This window comes from Danio aesculapii, chromosome 17, assembly GCF_903798145.1.
Source record: "Danio aesculapii chromosome 17, fDanAes4.1, whole genome shotgun sequence".
Lineage (NCBI taxonomy): Eukaryota > Metazoa > Chordata > Actinopteri > Cypriniformes > Danionidae > Danio > Danio aesculapii.
Genome location: NC_079451.1, coordinates 35019406 through 35033408, shown reverse-complemented (window position 1 = coordinate 35033408; position 14003 = coordinate 35019406).

Below are 14003 nucleotides of genomic sequence, written 5' to 3'. Positions count from 1 at the left end.
TGTGTGTGTGTGTGTGTGTGTGTGTGTGTGCGTGTGTGTGTGTGTGTGTGTGTGTGTGTGTGTGTGCGTGTGTGTGTGCGCGTGTGTGTGTGTGTGTGTGTGTGTGTGTTCAGTTGAAGTCAGAATTATTAGCCTCCCTTTGAATTTTTTTTCTTTTTTAAATATTTCCCAAATTATGTTTAATAGAGCAAGGAAATTTTCACAGTATGTCTGATAATATTTTTTTTCCTGTAGAAAGTCTTATTTGTTTTATTTCGGCTAGAATAAAAGCAGTTTGGGCGACGCAGTGGCGCAGTAGGTAGTGCTGTCACCTTACAGCAAGAAGGTCGCTGGTTCGAGCCTCGGCTGGGTCAGTTGGCGTTTCTGTGTGGAGTTTGCCTGTTCTCCCTGCGTTCGTGTGGGTTTCCTCCGGGTGCTCCGGTTTTCCCCACAGTCCAAAGACATGCGGTACAGGTGAATTGGGAAGGCTAAATTGTCCGTAGTGTGTGTGGATGTTGCAGCTGGAAGGGCATCCGCTGCGTAAAACCTATGCTGGATAAGTTGGTGGTTCATTCCGCTGTGGCGACCCCCGATTAATAAAGGGACTAAGCTGAAAAGAAAATGAATGAATGAAAAAAAGCAAGGTCAATATTATTAGCCCCTTTAAGCTAGATTATTTTCAATAGTCTACAGAACAAACCATCGTTGATCAATAACTTGCCTGATTACCCTAACCTGCCCAGTTAACCTAATTAACCTAGTTAAGCCTTTAAATGTCACTTTAAGCTGTATAGAAGTGTCTTGAAAAATATCTAGTCAAAGATAAAATAAATCAGTTATTATAAATGAGTTATTAAAACTATTATGTTTAGAAATGTGGTGAAAAAATCTTCTCTCCCTTAAACAGAAATTGGGGGGAAAATATAGGGGGGGCTAATAATTCAAGGGGGCTAATAATAATTCACAGTTTTACAATTTGTACTGTATTTTTGGATGAAATGAATGAAGCCTTGGTGAGCAGGAGAAGCTTATTTTAAAACATTTTAAAATCCTACTGACCCGAAAACTTTTGACCTGTAGTGTATATTTGCTTCATTTTTAATCTAAATAAACATTAAAATGAGTTAAAATACAATAAAATTCGTGAAAATCTATAAAATACATTTTGATTTATTCCGTTTTTCTGTTAATGTCAATATTATTTTAATTAACAGAACTATTTTACTTTTATAGTTTTAGTTTTAGTCAAATGCGAAAACAAACAAACAAACAAACAAACAAACAAACAACAACAAAACTGATATAACGAAACAACAGAAATGACATGATATTCTAAAACGGTACATCCAAAGGTGCATAGAAAAAAATACAATAGTTATTCTCCAGAAGACATTAATCAGTCAATAATGGATTAATTAAATACATAATTGTTTAGACGTTTGGTGTAATAATTTGCAGTAGTGAAACTGCACCATTACTTTGTAAACTTTTGAACCTTTTCACAACATGAATAAATGAACAAATGTACGATTGAACCCTCTGTATTTTCACAGTTTAAATTCTGCTGAATTTCGATTGCACCTGTCTGCAAAATCTTACCTTCTGAAAGTATTTAACTATGATACTTCAGATTACCTAAAGGTGAAAAGACAATTGTTTGCATTTTATCTAATATCTTGCATGTTGCAGAGAACAAAATGCTCTCTCTCTTTTTCTTGTCTTCATCTCTCTCTTCTCTTTTGGCAGCCTGTAATTTGTCTTTTTCAATCACACTGTTTCCCATGGCAACTCTATGTGCTGAGTGGCCACAGTCGCGCTGTGAAATTGTTGCAGGGCTGCTGTAATTGTGTCCGGGTTCGATGCGGAGAGTAATGCAGTTCGCCAGAGAACATTATAGATGCCCGCTGTATGCACTGCTGGCTTTGATGTGACTGTGTTACCTTTCACATTATTTAGGCCATAACTGCTCTTTTGATAAAAGCCCCTAAAATAAAGAAGGTAAAGGTTGGCGTTTTCACAGCCTCCTGAGATGTGAACCGTATGAAAAACATGCTGTTTGAAGCATCATGTGTGGATAAATAGCATATTTGGTGAAGAACTGCAAGATTTATTTATGTATTTTATTTATTTATTTATTTTTTATTTATTATTTATTTAAAAAATGTTAAAATTGTAAAAGTGATTGATTTATGCATTAAAAAATATAAAAGTGACTAATTTAGACATAGAAATGTTAGTGTAAGGAAACGCAAGGCAAGTTTATTTATATAGCACATTTCATACACAGTGGCAATACAAAGTGCTTTACATACACAGGAATAAAATAGACAAGTAAAAATAAAATAAAAACAAATAATATAAAAACAGATGAAAACAGCATAAAGACCATTTTCTATATTCCAAAACACTGGTGTATCATAATTTTTCTTTTTATTCTGGGACTGTGTGTTTAATGTAAATATATACTCTTATGTAAATATTGCAAGTGTGTTTAAACATTTTATTTGGAATGTATTATATTATATTATATTATATTATATTATATTATATTATATTATATTATATTATATTATATTATATTATATTATATTATATTATATTATATTATATTATATAACATTATATTATATAACATTATATTATATTATATTATATAACATTATATTATATTATATTATATTATATTATATTATATTATATTATATTATATTATATTATATTATATTATATTATATTATATTACATTATTATTTTTCGTACCTTTTTTGTTTGTATCTTTTTCTGTAAATATGGCCTAATTTTTTCGTATCCATAAGGTTTTTGTAAAAAAATTATATATATTTTTGGAGGGATTAAAAATGTTAAAAGTGGGCCATGCTGCATATTAATTTGAACGTTATTTATTTCAGATATTATCATGAAAAGTGTCTTTCAAGGTTATCTGACAAAACATTTTTATACTGTGCCTTTTGTTGTTTTATGAACCCTTTAAAATGATTTTAAATTGTAAAATGTGCCTTTAAAGCTTTAAAATGTGCCTGCAAAGCCTGATTTGCAAATATATATAGTGCTCAGCATATATAGGTACACCCCTCGCAAATCTATCTTTTAAATTCATATTTTTAATAGCAAGCTATATAATATTATATTTGTGCATATACATTTGATCAGTCGGTACTAAAGCCAAATCTGGAGCTAATCTAACAAAATAACTTACGATAACGGTCCAAAACTTACACCAAAATGTATATGTTTTAAAAAAGTATTAAAAGCAAATTTTTAAAAAGAGGAAAAAAGAAGAGAAGCACAAAAATGTAGAAAGTTAGTTGAAATTTAGGTTATAATTTTTTTTTTTTTTACAATATTTTGCTTCAATTTAATTATATTATCTTTCAGTTTTTTGAATATGTTTGACTTAAATATTATTTTAATTAATTTATCTGTTTTATATTAGTTTAAATGCACCAACATGCATTGCCTATATTCACTGAGAAATGGAAAAAAAATAATTTTCAAAATAGGGTGTACTACTCAATTATGCTGAGCTCTGTATATATATATATATATATATATATATATATATATATATATATATATATATATATATATATATATATATATATATATATATATATATATATATAGACAGTTGATGTAAGAATTATTAGCCCCTCTTAGAATTTTTTTTTTTTTTTTTTTTATATTTCCCAAATGATGTTTAACAGAGCAAGGTAATTTTCATAGTATGTCTGATAATATTTTTTCTTCTGGAGAAAGTTTTATTATAATAAAAGCAGTTTAAAAAAAAATTAAATCCATTTTAAGGTCAAAATTATTAGCCCCTTTAAGCTATTTTTCTCCGATAGTCTTTTCCCAGTGATGAGTTGCAGCTGGAAGGGCATCCGCTGCGTAAAACATATGCTGAATAAGTTGGCGGTTCATTCCGCTGTGGCGACCCCAGATTAATAAAAGGACAAAACCGAAAAGAAAATTAATGAATATATATATTTATACAGTATATGCTTTCTTACTTTCTTATTTTTTTTGTTTAGTTTCAATGACAATAAAATATCATTATGAACATTTCCACTCATACTGACTGCTTTACTGATTTGAAAGCAATTTTGTCTGTGGTATTATAGTCCATTAGCGACCCCTAAAGGACATTTTAAATAAAAATAAAAAACCTAAGCCGGTGATGTTATTGGGTTTGATTGTCCCCTGAGGAAAGCCAGTTTCAGCACAAACATGTTTACACACATGATTCACAATCTGATAAATAGTGAAAGAATTAAAGACTTCTGATCAAACCATCAGATAAAGAGACTGTCGAGATCTGTGATTTGCTCTTCACAGTAAAACCTTTTTTTTGCAGTTGCCACTTTCAATTAAAACTATTCCCAAATATGCCACTGTATCGTGTTTGTCATAATTGATTGTTTTCTGTAAACACCGTCGCTTAAAGGTTACAAAATGATTTATGCAACAGCTGAAAGGAACACGCTACTATCATCAGGCAGAAATTAGAAATATAATTCATAACATTTAGAGAATTTTTATCTACCCCATGCTGATGAATTTCATGCTTCATTTCTTATTTCCTCATTTAATATAAATACAATTTGACTGACAATAATATTAATAATAATAATTATTATTATTATTTGTATGTATATATAGTGCTGTCGCCTCAGCAAGATGGTCGCTGGTTTGAGCCTCGGCTGGGTCAGTTGGCGTTTCTGTGTGGAGTTTGCATGTTCTTCCTTCGTTTGCGTGGGTTTCCTCCGGGTGCTCCAGTTTCCCCCACAGTCCAAAGACATGCGGTACAGGTGAATTGGGTTGGCTAAATTGTCCGTAGTGTATGAGTTTAATAAGTGTGTGTGGTTGTTTCCCAGAGATGAGTTGTGGCTGGAAGGGCATCTGCTGCGTAAAAACGTGCTGGATAAGTTGGCGGTTCATTCTGCTGTGGCGACCCCAGATTAATAAAGGGACTAAGCCGAACAGAAAATGAATGAATGAATGAATGTATATATGCACTGTAAAATGGCAACAGTATTGACTATTGACTTAGAAAAAAAACTACAAACTATTCTAAACTAATATTAAGACATTATGTCATTACAAATTCATAATAATTATAAATTATTAATAAAAATATAACAAATTATTAATATAAAATATGTATATTTTGTCACATATAATAATAATACTAATTATTATTATTATTAATATTATTATTATTATTATTATTATTATTATTATTATTATTATTATTATTATTATTATTATATTCCCAGTACAAGGTTGCAGCTGGAAGGGCATCCACTGTGTAAAACATGCTTGATAAGTTGGCGGTTCATTATTAATAATAATAATAATAATAATAATAATAAAAATAATAATTAAGACAAATAAAATGTGTGTTTTTAAATTTATTTTATTTGGAATTAAGTTTTATGTTTATGATTATTAAATTACTGTAATCTGTACCAAAAATATATTATTTGTTCAATTTTTCTTATTCATTGCTTATTTTTGCCATCTAGGGGCTCCAAATCATTTGCGTTTGTTTGCACAGGGCCTCATGTGTCATCATCTGATAAAGTGCTCCAGGAAGACTGAGGTTTCCTTCCAAATGTCCTAAAGGAAACAGGAAAGTGTGAGGAAATGAAAGCTGGAAAGTGTGTGTCGGGGAATCCAAAACACTTCCAGCAGATCAGCAGGAGATCCAGCGTGTTGTGCTTCTTCAGCTTTTCCTTCCTCTGGGGGGAGAGAGAGGATGAGCTCCTGTTGAAGATCCTTCATTTCAGTCTGTTTTTTTTTTCTGTCTTCTTCTTCTTCTTCATCATTTTTGCTGTTCAGTGGGGTGAATTCTTCGCTTGCTGTAATAGGTTTTGGGATGTGGTTTGTAATGTAGCTCTTTTTTCCCCCTCCTGTCACGTGTGTTTTGCCAGAGAGCGCCTGATAACATGCTCTGAATACTGAATCATCCAGACGACATGTTCCTGTCGTTCAGCACTGTCATCTGCATATTTATGTAACAGGGATGTGCACTGTGTAAATCAACTGCTGTCATCTTTAGGGGCCTAATTACACTTGCCAAATCCAACATAACAATTACTGTTACGTAGGCTTCAGATTAGGGATTTAAACAAACCCTTAATCCAAAGCATTAAAGTGAAGGTGTGTAACTTGTTTTTAAAGACACGAATCATACCTCAAATTGTGCAGTTTATCGTAAAGAAGTGTGCTATTACTTGACTTTGACTTTTCTGAAAAATCCATTAACATACAGTATATCTTACAACCTATGGGTATTTTTTATTGGGGAGAGGGTCTAAACACTCAAATTGTTCAAACTACATATTTAAAATGAGCTGAATCAACACAAATCTTGAGTTTTTTTGGAGATAACTTAACAGTTTTATGTTTAATCCACCTAAATTTGTAAAAACAAATTCATTTGTGTTGGGACAACATGGAGGAATTGTGTTGAATGTGACCTTTTTTAAAGTTAATATAAAATCTAAATGAAAAATACTGTTAGCCGTAGGGCGAAGGTGACATCGAGGTCCTGGATGGCCAAGGTGGAGTGGACGGCTCACCTGACCGAAGTGACGACACAGGTCCGGAAGCCCACGGAGCCAGACCGACAGAGGACCGAGGCGTAGCTGGAGGGAAGGAGGAGCTCAACGGAGCTGGCAGGATGGAGAGACGAGGCACAGCTGGAGGAACAGAGTCCAGAGGTGGAGGCAGGGCAAAGACTGAGCAAGGCGGAGCCGATGGAATGAGGGAGCCTGGTGGAGCCGGTGGGCTGACGGTCCACGGAGGAGATGAGGAAGGAGAGAGCCAACGTGGAGCCGTTGGGTCGGAGGGCCAAGTTTGTAGCTCGGAGGGCGGAGGAGATGATGTCGGGAGACCACCTCTGGTCAGCGAAACAGGTAGACAGGCCCTCGGTGAGACCTCTGAAGCTGAAGGGTGAGCTGGGGGACTGGCTGACTGTAGCAGCACTGGAGAAGGCTGAATAGCTGTTGAACATTGAATAGCTGAATAGCTGTTGAACATTTAAGAGCTGTTGAGCAGGTTCTTAAACACCACAGATTTGCCATATTATTCACCAGTGCTCAACAGAAATTACCAATGGTTACCGAGTGCAAACACACTGATGAATTGACTGATCTTCATGGCTTTAAAACGTTCTAGTGTCCGTGTATCTGTTTGCCAGAAATCCTCACACCAAGCTAAAACCAAACATTGGCAGCCCTGGTGTGTGTTTGTGTGTGTGCATAGGCTATGTTTGTATCACTTTGAAGTGATATGACCGTGTTGTACAGAAATTTGCACAGTCTTGACGCAATGAACTGACAAGCTCTTATGTCAATTGACAGCTATCAAATATAAACCTGTACACATGTAAGACCTCATAGTTTCCATCTGCACACACCGCGTTTTGATATCCTCCTCATCTGCACTGCGCCGTGACTTTAGAAAATGGCCACCTTTACTCAGTTTCCCGCGCTCTCCTTTTCTCCGTTTCTCTCTCCCACTCACTTTCCAACTCCAGTGCATGTGGAGCCTGTAGCAAGCAATGAATCTGAGAGAGAGAGAGAGAGAGAGAGAGAGAGAGAGAGAGAGAGAGAGAGAGAGAGAGAGAGAGAGAGAGAGAGAGAGATCCCCCGCCTCACGGACGCTTTATTCCCGTCAGCTGCAGTCTCTTATCGCGGCCGTCCAGATGCGCGGCGGCCAAGAGTCTCCATAATTAGGTGGCGAGATCTCGGTCTCCGATCACTTTGGTACGTTATCAGCTCTGACACCAATCTCCTTGAGTGACATTCTACCCAAAAAACGCTTATATAAACCACAGTCCAGCATCCGAGAGTGAAAAGTCAATGCAGCGAGAAGATGAAGTGGGGAAAAAACGAGCGTTTAGAGCGTTTTAAAGGCTCCGGGCGAACGCTTTCCTACACTTCTTGCCTTTATTGGTTCTTCTTTCTTTTTTCTCTTCTTAATTAAACATAGAGCGGCTTGTGTGGAGAAGAAGGGAGAGGGGAGATAAAGGGCTTGTGTTTAATGTTTCTGGCGCAGATTTCTTTGGTGGTGCTGTAAAAATTCTCGTGTGCCTGAAGCGGAGAGTGTGGAGATAGACGCAGAAGAACAGAAGAGAGGGTTTGTGCTCAAAACTGATTCGCTGAACTCGGCTTCACAGCTGCTGGGTGACAAAAACAACCATACGAGCTGTGCATTTCATCTGATTCTCCTGAAATCATTTTTATTTTGAATTTCTTTCTTTCTTTCTTTCTTTCTTTCTTTCTTTCTTTCTTTCTTTCTTTCTTTCTTTCTTTCTTTCTTTCTTTCTTTCTTGATTGTATAAAATGCTGGGTTCCACACAATTATTTCATGTTATCCCATAATTAAATTAACTTAATTGCCTTTACAAATGTAAGTGTATCGAACAGAAAACAATTAAGTTGTCACCCAGAAACTAAATAAACGTGCTGATTCAGCTCATTTTAAATAAGTAGTTTCAACAGGCAGCAAAAATAATTTAAATCTTTCTTTCTTTCTTTTTTTCTTTCTTTCTTTCTTTCTTTCTTTCTTTCTTTCTTTCTTTCTTTCTTTCTTTCTTTCTTTCTTTCTTTCTTTCTTTCTTTCTTTCTTTCTTGTCAAACAAGTTTAATTCAATTACAAATGATATTCACAATTACAGTTTGACCACATTCCCAGTACTGGGTTGCGGCTGGAAGGGCATCTGCAGTGTAAAACATATGCTGGAATAGTTGGTGGTTCATTCTGCTGTGGCGATCCCTGATAAATAAAAAACTTGGTTGAAGTTGAAGGAAAATGAATGAATGAATTTGGCCACAATGATAATTAAACAATGAACACTTCTCAAAAGTCATTATTGTTTGAATAGCATCTACACTTATTTTACTCTGTTGTTCCTTATCCTGAGGTCTCCATAATTCTGGACCAGGCCGTATCCTGAGCAGATGCTCTGGTGGTCATGGAGGAGCGGAGAGCATGGGACTGATTCCTGAAAGACCCCAGTGACAGACGATTCTCTGCATTGATCCTGTGGGCCAGCATGAACACCCACCGGTGACCTACTCAGACCTGCAGCTTCTCCATGATGGACATTCAGCATTCTCTGGCCTCCAGCACTTAGACTGCAGCTCTGCACAAGAAGTTTTTCCAGAGGAGAAATGTTCGTGCCCATCTGAGCCTGATTTCCATCATGTTTTTTTTTTCTTCACTTTCATCGATTGGTAAAGTTTGTTCTTCACCACTGTTGCCAATGGCTAGCTTGGTTTGGAACTCATGGAGCTTTGCATCGGTGGATTTGCTCTTCAGTGTTTGGACTTTCAGCAGTAAATATTAAACCACACTGAACTGAACTAAACTGAACTTCAACTCTGAAAACTGGACTGACACAGTTTCAATCTACTTTAATCTTCCATGTTAAGCTGCTTGAGACAATCTACACTTTATAAATAAAGATGAATTGAACTGGAAAAAAATGAATAAGAAAATGGGATAACTCTTTTATTTCAACATCGCAAAATAATTTTCGTCCTTCATAGGCCTATGTAAAACATTTTCAGAGATAGGACCTCTATGGAGGCATATTTTTAAGAAATAAACTTTTTAAATGTCAACAAATGTTAACATGACATATTTTAGAGGCGATATTGCGATATTGATGCTAAAACGATATACAGATGAAGTCGGAATTATTAGCCCCCCTTTGAATTTTTTTTTCTTTTTTCCAAATGATGTTTCACAGAGCAAGGGAATTTTAACAGTATGTCTGATAATATTTTTTTCTTCTGGAGAAAGTCTTATTTGTTTTATTTTGGCTAGAATAAAAGCAGTTTTTAATTTTTTAAAAACCATTTTAAGGTCAATATTATTAGCCCCTTAAAGCTATATATGTTTTTTTTTCAAAAGTCTACAAAACAAACCATCGTTATACAATAACTTGCCTAATTACCCTAACCTGCCTAGTTAACCTAATTAACTTAGTTAAGCCTTTAAATTTCACTTTAAACTGTTTAGAAGTGTCTTGAAAAATATCTAATCAAATGTTGTTTACTGTCATCATGACAAAGATAAAATCAGTTATTAGAGATGAGTTATTAAAACTATTATGTTTAGAAATGTGTTGAAAAAAAATCTCTCCCTTAAACAGAAATTGGGGGAAAAATAAACAGGGGGACTAATTATTCAGGCGGGCTAATAATTCTGACTTCAACTGTATTGTGCAGCCCTAGTTCAATAATACACCATGTATAAAGAAATGATTTTGAATCATTTAAAATGATGTATGACCCATTTATTAATGTAATAAATATAATGTTTTATAAAAAATATATCATGTTTTAATGTTATAAAAAATTTATCATCATTGGTCACACTTTACAAAAAGGTTCATTAGTTAATGTTAATTAATGCATTTACTAACATGAACAAACAATGAAAAAAACATTTACTGCAGTATTTGTTCATGTTAGTTAACGTTAGTTAATGAAAATACAGTTGTTCATTGTTAGTTTGTTAACTCACAGTGCATTAACTAATGTTAACAAGCATGGATTGAATGTTAATAAAGTAATGTTAAAAAATGTAATAAAGTATAAATAAAATAAGTAAAATGTATAAGTAAAATTTAATAAAGTTATGCAATAAAGTAAATGTTTAATTATGATTAATAAATGCTGTACAAGTGTTGTTCATGATTAGTTCATGTTAGTAAACGCATGAACTAATGAACCTTATTGTAAAGTGTTACCTATTACCTGTTACCTGTTTTGGCCAATGCTAACAAATATTTTTCATGAGTCCAACATTCAGCTGTACAAGAAAACACACAATCTGACGTAAGTGAAGTCATCTTTTACTACTGTATTGTTTTTAAATGCAGAAAACAAGTCAGTTTTATTGTAAGTCTTCGAACTTCTTCTTGAAACAAAATATGACCAATAAAAATGTGTAAAGCATCAAAAACCGCCCATATTAAAATTGATTTGAAAAGTATTTTAGCTAAATAGTCAAAAGTGTGTTATGATGATCATCCGACAAGCTAATTTAGAATAGTGCTTAAAATGTCACTAAAATGCAGTATTTAAATTTCACAATTCAATAGAAAATGAGGCGTATATTTGCAAAAAGGTCCCCTTTTGGAGAAAAAAGAACCACCCCATTCACCAGGCTGGCTACAGGCCTGTATTCAATATTCATTTGCAACAAAGTAGATCAATATGTAGCCCTCTCTACACAAATGTATGTTTTCAAGTTCAAGGATGTTTCTATCTTGTTTAGATTCAGAACAGGATAAATGAAGAAACAAGAAAACATCTGCCGTTATTAATGTGAATAACGCAGATTGTCCTGCTCAATGTCAATGGTGATTATACGGCCCAGTCTGTTTTCCACTGACCCTCACAGATGTTTTATCTCCGAGTAATGACTCCTGTGCATGATCCAGTTCCACTGTCCCTCAGGCTTTACTCAACTTCTGCACTCATGTTTTTTTCTCTTTATATCACACGTCATTTCTCACTCTGGTTTATATCTTTTACAGACTGTTTTTTGAGCCTAATAAAAAAAAACAGCTGCCATTGTTTAATTCATGCCAACTGAACAGTCTTATCTTGGTCTGGCAGCATGAGATTACGTGTTTTTATTCATTCATTTGTGTTTATTTATTTCCAGGCCTCGAACAGCAAGTTCAAAGCGACAATGATGCGATTGTGTGGAGAAACAGAGGGAAGGGCCTTTTCTTGGTTTTGTCTTGGCTGTGGTTTGGACAGGGCGTTCACAGGCTTTTCTGTCTGCAGGAGACATTGGGTGTTGTTGGAGATGTGCAATGCGCTGATTCGGGTAATATCCCTGTAGTTATAGATGAGCTGTGTGAGCGTGAGGTAAGAGAGACACCAACTGGCCCACAGTGTTTACTCCAGCACAGAGAGATGTGATGGACAGTCTCATGCTGCTCTCGTTGAAACACTCTAAGAAATGAATACAAGTTTATATAATGTAAAATGTAGTTTATTCATGTTATTTGCTTTTATGTATGAGTATATGTTCCTGTATGTGCGATAAAATGTAAAATAGCTTTAGGTTTTAATATACAGTTGAAGTCAGAATTATTAGCCCCCCTGAATTATTCGCCCCACTGTTTATTTTTTCCCCAATTTATTTTTAACAGAAAGAATATTTGTTCAACACATTTCTAAACATAATAGTTTTAATAACTCGTTTCTAATAACTGATTTATTTTATCTTTGCCATGATGACAGTACATAATATTTGACTAGATATTTTTCAAGACACTTCTATACAGCTTAAAGTGACATTTAAAGGCTTAACTAGGTTAATTAGGTTAACTAGGCAGGTTAGGGTAATTAGGCAAGTTATTGTATAATGATAGTTTGTTCTGTAGACTTCGAAAAGAAATATAGCTTAAAGCGGCAAATAATTTTGTCCCTAAAATGGTCTTTTAAAAAATTAAAACTGCTTTTATTCTAGCCAAAATAAAACAATCAGACTTTCTCCAGAAGAAAAAATATTATTAGACATACTGTGAAAATTTCCATTGCTCTATTAAACATAATTTGGGAAATATTGAAAAAAAAATTAAAAGGGGGCTAATAATTTTGACTTCAACTGTATATTATACTTTAGGGTTTCATATTATGACAATATTTACATTGACACAAATCTAAATTTATTAGCACACTTAAAAGCTTTATATCGTTGGTAGAATGCACCATATAAATGAATGAAAGAATGAATGAATTAAGAAAAACAAACAAACAAAAAAATAAATATAATTTAAATATAAATATATAGTTTAAAATGTGTTTTTGGAATCCCAGATGTCAATGTACTGTACGTTTCTCTGATTTATCAGAGGTCGCCATAGCAGAATGAGCCGCCAACTTTTTCGGCATATGTTTTTACGCAGCGGATGCCCTTTCAGCCGCAACCCAGTACTGGGAAACACCCATACACTGTCACACTCACACACTACAGCCAACTTAGTTCATCAAATTCACCTATATCGCATGTCTTTGGACTGTGGGGGAAACCGGAGCACCCAGAGAAAACCCACGCCAGCACGGAGAGTACATGCAGACTCCACACAGAAATACCAACTGACCCAGCCGAGGCTCCAACCAGCGGCCTTCTTGCTGTGAAGCAACAGCGCTACCCACTGCACTACCACACCACCCTAAAAAGTAATATATTACTTCATAAAAGTGACTAGATTTTATTATATTTCTTTTTCTCCAACACTGTTAATAAAATACACTGTATAAATAAACTAAATTCATTCATTCATTGTCCTTTGGCTTAGTCCCTGATTTGTATTTATTATATTTAGCATATGATTTATATTTATATGTTTTATGTACTGGGAAACATAAACTAAATTGAAAGTAAAGTAAATAAATAAATAACATTTTTAATAAATATTAACATTTTCATTAATAATTAAATAATACAATATTTTTATGGACGATGCAGTGGGTAGCAATGTCGCCTCACAGCAAGAAGGTCGCTGGTTTGAGTCCCGGCTGGGTCAGTTGGCATTTCTGTGTGGAGTTTGCATGTTCTCCCCAGCCTTAAATAAGCTAAATTGACCGTATAGTGTACGTATGTGAATTAGTGTGTATGGATGTTTCCCAGTACTGGGTTGCAGTTGGAAGGGCATCCGCTGTGTAAAACATATGCTGGATAAGTTGGTGATTCATTCCGCTGTGGCGACCCCTGATGAATAAAGGGACTAAGACAAAGGAAAATGAATGAATGAATTTTTTTATTTTTGTATTAGATTTTAATATATATTTAATGTATAAAACTGACATTCACAAACAGACTGAGAAAATTTTGGCTTGAGTGTCCCGTATTTTTTTAAATGCTGCACATTATGATTCATAATAATGATTTGGATTTAAATGAAAGTAATATTTACATTAGAAACTCATTGTTAATTTTATTTGTGCATGTGCATTAAAAGT